Source organism: Nicotiana tomentosiformis, chromosome 8, assembly GCF_000390325.3.
Source record: "Nicotiana tomentosiformis chromosome 8, ASM39032v3, whole genome shotgun sequence".
Lineage (NCBI taxonomy): Eukaryota > Viridiplantae > Streptophyta > Magnoliopsida > Solanales > Solanaceae > Nicotiana > Nicotiana tomentosiformis.
The window spans coordinates 124161985-124169178 of NC_090819.1; the positions used below are offsets into that span (position 1 = coordinate 124161985).

The 7194-nt window shown below is 36.2% G+C and overlaps 1 long non-coding RNA gene across 1 annotated transcript; it reads right to left on the minus strand.

Annotated features, from left to right (window-relative positions):
- Window positions 1–1226: 1226 nt before the first annotated feature.
- LOC104118946 (uncharacterized) lies at window positions 1227–2144 on the minus strand. The gene is made up of 2 exons (XR_691337.1): window positions 2067–2144; window positions 1227–1628 (listed from the first exon to the last, which is right to left on the minus strand). It is a non-coding gene; the product is annotated as an uncharacterized lncRNA (long non-coding RNA).
- Window positions 2145–7194: the final 5050 nt, after the last annotated feature.

Sequence of the window (7194 nt, forward strand, 5' to 3'; positions counted from 1 at the left end):
AAGATATGGTTGGATGTTGTCGATGGTCCTAAAAAGGGGATAGCATACGGCCTTCCAGAGAGATCATTTCGGCGCTACATGACTGGATTGCAAGGAATAGGGACTTCTGCCCAAGGCGAGGTAATTGATAGGTCGACTATCTCGTCTATGGAGAAGAAGATCGCAAAGCTTGAAGAGACAAAGGCTAGAGAACAAAAGAGAGATAAATAATTTGATACCCTTCAAGTTCATCTAAAAAGAGGGACCAATAATTTAATCTCCTTCAAGGTCAGCTGGCCAATCTTCTTGCTAGTGGTATTTTTCCCATTCCCCGGTCTCGTGAGCCTTCCCCAGATGCTAGTCCTTCTCGTCGTGATCCTTCGAACCATGCCGACGATGAAGCTTCTAGTAGTAAAGATGGAGGTGATACAATATAAAACACTCATTGAATGATGTTTGAACTTTTAACTTGTAAAACGTTTTGTTATTGGGTGTTATGTTTTGTTAATATAGTTTAGTGGAGATGAGATGATGTTTACTTAATAGTATAGTTTTGATAGTTGTTATTGTTGTTGATATTGGTTGAATGGCAGCAATGTAATGCTGCCATTATATGTGATTGGTTGTTGGCAAGTGGTGCAACTATAAAACAGTTGTATTCTGCCAAAAATATACCCAGAAAACCGACCGCCTACCGACCGAAGTCGGTCGGAACTGTTCATTTGAATTTCCCAGAAATTCAAAGTTACCGACCGACTTCGGTCGGAATTGTTGAATTTAAATATTAAATATTTTAACATTCCGACCGACTGCGGTCGGAACTTTTAATTTTACATTTTAAATATTTTAAACATTCCGACCGAAATCGGTCGGAATTGAATAATTTTTAAAAAAAATAATAATTAAAGTACTGACCGACGTTGGTCGCTAATTTAAAAATAATTTAAAATTATTTTCAAAACTACCGACCGAAGTCGGTCGGTATGGTTATTTTTTGTCAGATAATTTGGTCAAAGTGCGTTGACGAATACCGACCGAAATCGGTCGGTCATATCGACCGACTGCGGTCGCTACCCTATTGCAACCATTCTTTTTTTGATGAATTAAAATCGGTCGGTAATCGGTCGGTTTTTGTTCGATTTCGACTGATTTCGGTCGGTTTTTGTGGACGCTTTGTGACAGTTTTTTTAGTAGTGATAGTTTATAATTATGTAACCATCTAAAGCTAAAGTAGAACACAGTGAAAGTTTGCAAAACAGAAGTTTCTTATTTTCCTTCTTTTTTGTTTGTCTAAACTTTATGTTTACAAATTTTGCGTAATGTTGAGGGAAGGTGATTTTGCATTGAACCAGAACAATCCATAAATCTCTCTATCCCTTGTATACAAAATTCAATAAATATCAGGGTGGATTATGATTAATTCTCTATTTAGAAAAATAAGGAAAATATGAAGGAAAACCAAAATTAAACGGGGGATAAATTTGGACTGCCATTTGTATCTGTATTGCCATGATCTTGAGTGGTATAGGGAATACAGTCACAAACTTCAAAAGCGTCACAAAAAGGTCTGCAATGATATACACTCATATGGGCACAATCTTCATCTTTTGTGCATTCTGATTGAGCTGCCACTTTAGAACATAGAAGATCTGTAAATAAATGTCATTAGTCATTTTAACGATAGCAACACTAATAAATCCAATGTAATCTCATAAAGTGGGGTCTAGGACGAATAATATGTACGCATATCTTATCCTACCTTGTGAAGTTAGAGAAAGTTATTTTCAATTGACTCGGCTCAATAATCATGAATAACAACAAAATAAGAAGATAAAAAAATCGAAACAAAAGAAACAACGTATAATAATATATAGAATTTCGCGGATAAGAAAATATGAGACTAATACTAATATTACTGGCATGAAAAAGAGACACATTCAACTACCTACTAATCTTCTCCTTAATTCTCGAATTCCTTCATGTCCTATTTTTAATGATAACAACAATAATTTTCCCAAACAAATTGCGGTCATTTTTTCCATGTTCTATAAGAAAAAATGAGAGAGATAGAGTCACAATTCACAAACCTATTGCAACAATAAGAAGTGCCGTAGTAAAAACTAACTTCAGAGATGCTTTCTCCATATTTAAAATGCTTATGTTTGCTTTTTTCACCATTGTATAAAAATTTACACTCTCTTATAGTTTAGACAATAGTCTCATTAAAGAGAAATTGCCGTTATACTTTGAGTAATGTGCTCATTAATGCTCTTTTAACTATTCCAAATTAATGTAACTTCTTTTTCAATACCTGAAACTGTATAATGGAACAACAACATTTTATCTCCGGCTTAATTAACATATCATGAATTTTCTTTATGAATATTTATTTCTGTTATTACTATGCTTTAACTTAGTAAGGAACAATTATTGTACAAATAAAATTCTATAATAGTTCAGAATATGGTTAATTCTCTAATTAAACAAATAAGGAGAAAAGTAAAAAAATGAGAGAAAAGAAAATCCTGAACATCACATCAGCTCTTAATGAACCAAAAATTATACAGATATATAGATTAAAAATGTTAGACCAGAGAAATAATGTGTCCAATGCGCGGGTTGGATCAATATTTATACGGGTCAAAATAATTTATAGTACTCTCTACTTTCTCTTTTATTTATCATGTTTGCCGACTCTTAAAAAATGTACTCATTAATTAAAATAATAGTTTAATTAAGTTGCCTTTATCTATTCTTGATTATAATTTGTTATTATTTTTACTTTCTTCATATTAGTTTCTCTCCACATTTATTAGGATAATAGTGAAGGTGGAATTTTTTTTAATTCTATCTTAATTTTTCTAAAATAACAAGTATTTTAAAATAACTATTTAAGTAAACATAACAAGCAAAAACGATAAAGCCTTTGACAAACTCAACTGGCCTTATCTTATATCAATACTAAGGCAAATGAGATTTGGTGAAAGATGGATTAAGTGGATTAGATATAGCTTCACCTCAGTAAAGTACTCTATTCTTGTTAACATAAGTCCAGTGGAATTTTTTTCTCCAAAAGAGGGATTAGGCAAAGAGACCCCATGTCTCCCTTTCTCTTCATTCCGTCTATGAAGGGGCTTAGTAGAATGCTAGAAAAGACCAAGCAATTGCAATGGTTGAAAGGTTTTGAAGTGGGGAACATCTCAGGCTCATCAATCTCCGTATCCCACCTCTTATTTGCTGATGACACTCTTGTTTTCTGTGGTGAAGAAAAAACTCAAATACAATATCTCAATCTTACTCTGATGATTTTTGAAGCTATTTCAGGACTTCACATCAACATGTCCAAGAGTATCATTTATCCTATTAATATGGTACCTGACTTGGAGAAGCTGACTGACATTATGTTCTGCACCACAGGATCATCTCCCATTGGGTGCTAGACACAAAGCAACTGATATTTGGAATGTGATCATTGAAAAGTTTGAGAAAAGATTGGCATCATGGCAGCAACAATACCTTTCTTTTGGGGGTATATTAACACTCATCAGTAGTGTTTTGGATAGTATACCTACTTATTTTATATCCCTATTCCTAATCCCAGTCAAAGTGCAAAAACAACTTGACAAACTCAGAAGATCTTTCCTATGGGAAGGTAACAGTAAATAGCATAAGTTCCACTTAGTCAAATGGTCCAAAGTTACAATGCCCAAAACACTTGGGGAGGCTTGGAGTTAAAGATCTGGCACTTTACAACAAAAGCATGCTTATGAAGTGGTACTGGAGGTATAACCAGGGGGAAGCTGGGTTCTGGAAAGAGATCATCCAAGCAAAATATGGGACTTCTAGTCACTGGTGCACTAATGTGGTTTGAACACCATAGGGAACTGGGCTGTGGAAGAATATCATGAAACTTTGGGAGGATTTCTCAAGAAATACATCACAACAAGTGTGAAATGGTGCACACATCCAATTTTGGAAGGATAAATGGTTGGGGCACACTACACTAAAGGAGGTCTACCCAAAATTATTCCTAATTTCAACCAATCCAGAGTCTACTATTGCTCAAAACATGGAGGACAATATATGGAATCTAAACCTAAGAAGGTGTCACGTCCCAAAACCGAGGAGTGCGACCGACGCTCAATCGAGTGAACCCGACCGAGCAAGTCTGTTAGATTTCATTCTACCCAAACTCATCTACGAATAGAGATAATACATATTTTCATTAATTAGACGAAAATGTGTTCATGTCTACAATACCAATTCATTTCCAATAGTTTCATCATTTTTAAAGTCTCAAATGGACAAGTAATACAACCACAATATAACATAGTTTGTCTTTTTCCAGCACCAATACACAACCCATACTATGTCTACGGAACCTCTATAGATGAAGAAGAGTACAATGATAATGCCGGCAACAAGGCCCCGGCTATACCTCAAACCGAATACACAAAGTATAAAAAATATACATGACCCCGGGATGAAGTGGGGCTCACCAAGTCAGCTGGGAAGAAGGTGTACTGCTATCACTGATTAATATCTCCTACTGTGGAACCACCTGCATCTATTTAAAGATGCAGAGCTCCCGGCAAAAGGGACGTTAGTACCGTCGAATAGTACTAGTATAAAAATTAAACACCAATTTAAGAATTTAGAAATACAAGATAATTATGATGAACCAGTGCGGCAATAGAATAATATAGATAACCGTCTCAACAATAGCAAGCTTATTAAAAGCTATCAACAACATTTATAGGATTTAAAATGAGATCCTTTATAACCATCTTCACACAAAGCGGCCCCGCCGCCTCACCCGATGTATGCAGGTGGAGGTGTACGTACAATACCACAACTCTAATCAAGCGGCCATGCCGCCTCACCTCAATGTATGCGGGTGGATATATAACCACAATACCAAGAACCTACACTAGGCGGCTATGCCGCCTCACCCCAATGTATGCGGGTGGTGGTGCCACAACAATACCAAAACCATACACAAAGCGGTCGTACCGCCTCACCTGAATGTAAGCGGGTGGAGGTGCAGTCCCACAATATCATAATCCCTACACAAAGCAGTCATGCCGCCTCACCCTAATATATATGCGGGTGGATGTGTGTCACAATCGCAATCTCTACACAACTTCGCATAAAAACTTTCACATAAATCACGACTCGAAGTTATAATATGTGGATACGTAATCCATAGTTTGGGACACATTCTCAATTTATAATGCAATATGATAAGAGCATTTGAAATACGAATTGAACATATATCTTCATCACAAAACTTATCGGAATACTCGATTTATAATCAACATCTCGGAACTTACAAGGATAATGAGAATTCCAACTCTTAAAGAAGAGTTTAGCCAACATACCTCAATTGAGCTTCCTTAAACTCTAAAACGTTCCGAAATTCTTAGCAACTTCAATCTATTTTAGAAATATAACAAATTGAACCACAATTAGGAAGATGATTATGGTTCTAGCTCATTTGAGCATTTTACCAAACACTAGGTGTGCATTAAGATTTCAAGGCCCTTTTTATGGAGGATTCTATCATTCCACAACCCAATCTTTACCATTTTTAGTTCAACAATCTTACTACATCATTTGATAACACATGCATGTAAGATAACCGATCCTCTTTCCCAGAAATTATCTTGCTTATTATCCATTTCTACACAAAATTCAAAATTGAGGGTTATGGTGTATAATCTTACCTTTAGGATGAAGACCTAGTGAGTTTTTCTTCTTAATCTTCCAAAACTTGGGCAAGAATTGCAGGACAAATATTGGAGAACACCTTCTCACTCTAGGGCATCCTCTCTCACTCTAAAATGTCAGATAATAGTTCAAAAATGACCAAAAGAGTGTATTTAACGAAATAGGGTCGGATTTTAAAAATCCAAAAATGGAGCTCCGGAACAAGGTATGCGATCGCATAGCCGATATGCAGACCGCATATCGGTAGCATAGTTGGTTACAAAATAGCCAAAAGAACTGTCTGTGTATGCGGTCACTATGCGGTCGCATAATGCACCACATAACAGTTATGCGGTCGCATAGTCGACCGCATAGTTGCTTCCAACTGACCCAATTAACTGCCTCACTCTGCGGCCATTATGCGGTCCGCAGAGTAGTTTTGCGGTCGCATAATGAATTGTAGAAATGAACTTTTTCTCCAAAAATTTTCCTTTTCATTCTCGTGCATTGTTCAACCCAAAAAGTCTGAGCCGCGACGAGCTTTTCTATAATCCTCAAACACGTAAGCCTAGTCCGACACCATGAAATATTATTTTCTTTGCAAATTTTATCAGGCCTTACACTTAAGTACTTTAAAATTTTTCGGGGTGTTACAGAAGGGATCTTAATGATTGGGAGATAGAAGATCTAGCTTCACTACTTCTAAGCCTGCATAACAACATAGTCGCCAGCCAGGGAAGAGACATACTTAAATGGGGCAACAACAAAGAGGGCACTTACTCCGTCGCTACTCCCACTTGAGCTCCAATAAAGAAATGATTGATCGCCTTGGAAATTAATCTGGAGAACTAAGCTGCCACCAAAAGTTATCTGTTTTAGCTGGATCACTCTAAAGGACTCTTGCTTAACACAAGACAATCTCATCAAGAGAAATTTTCAGCTACCTAATAGGTGTTACATGTGCCTCTGCAAGTCTGAGTCAATTAATCATTTGTTTCTTCACTGCTTAGTTGCAATAGACATTTGGAACATGTTCATAGCTCTTTTTGGTCTGCATTGGTCTATGCCATGTAGTGTGAGGGAGGCTTTTGCGAGTTGGTGCTCATGGAAAGTTGATAAAACCATCAAAAGGATCTGGGCTATAGTTCCTGTTTGTATTTTGTGGTGTATATGGACCTAAAGGAATTAGAGATGCTTTGATGGGTCTCAACTGCCAATCATTCTCTTAAAGCCAAATGTTTAGTTAATCTTTTTAGTTGGGTTAATCTTACCTTTGTTTACAACCATGAATCAATTTTGGAATTTATCAGCCTTGGTCTTATGATAGATCTTTTGTTGATATTTTTGGGCTGATACTTTCTGTTTCTTTGTAACATGTGCATCTTCTTGATGCCTTTTGATAATAATACTCACTTGATAAAAAAACAAGCAATAACTGATCATAACTTTATCAAAAGTTTACTTCAATCAAATAAATTTAATCACTGTGAGTCAAATAATAGGTCA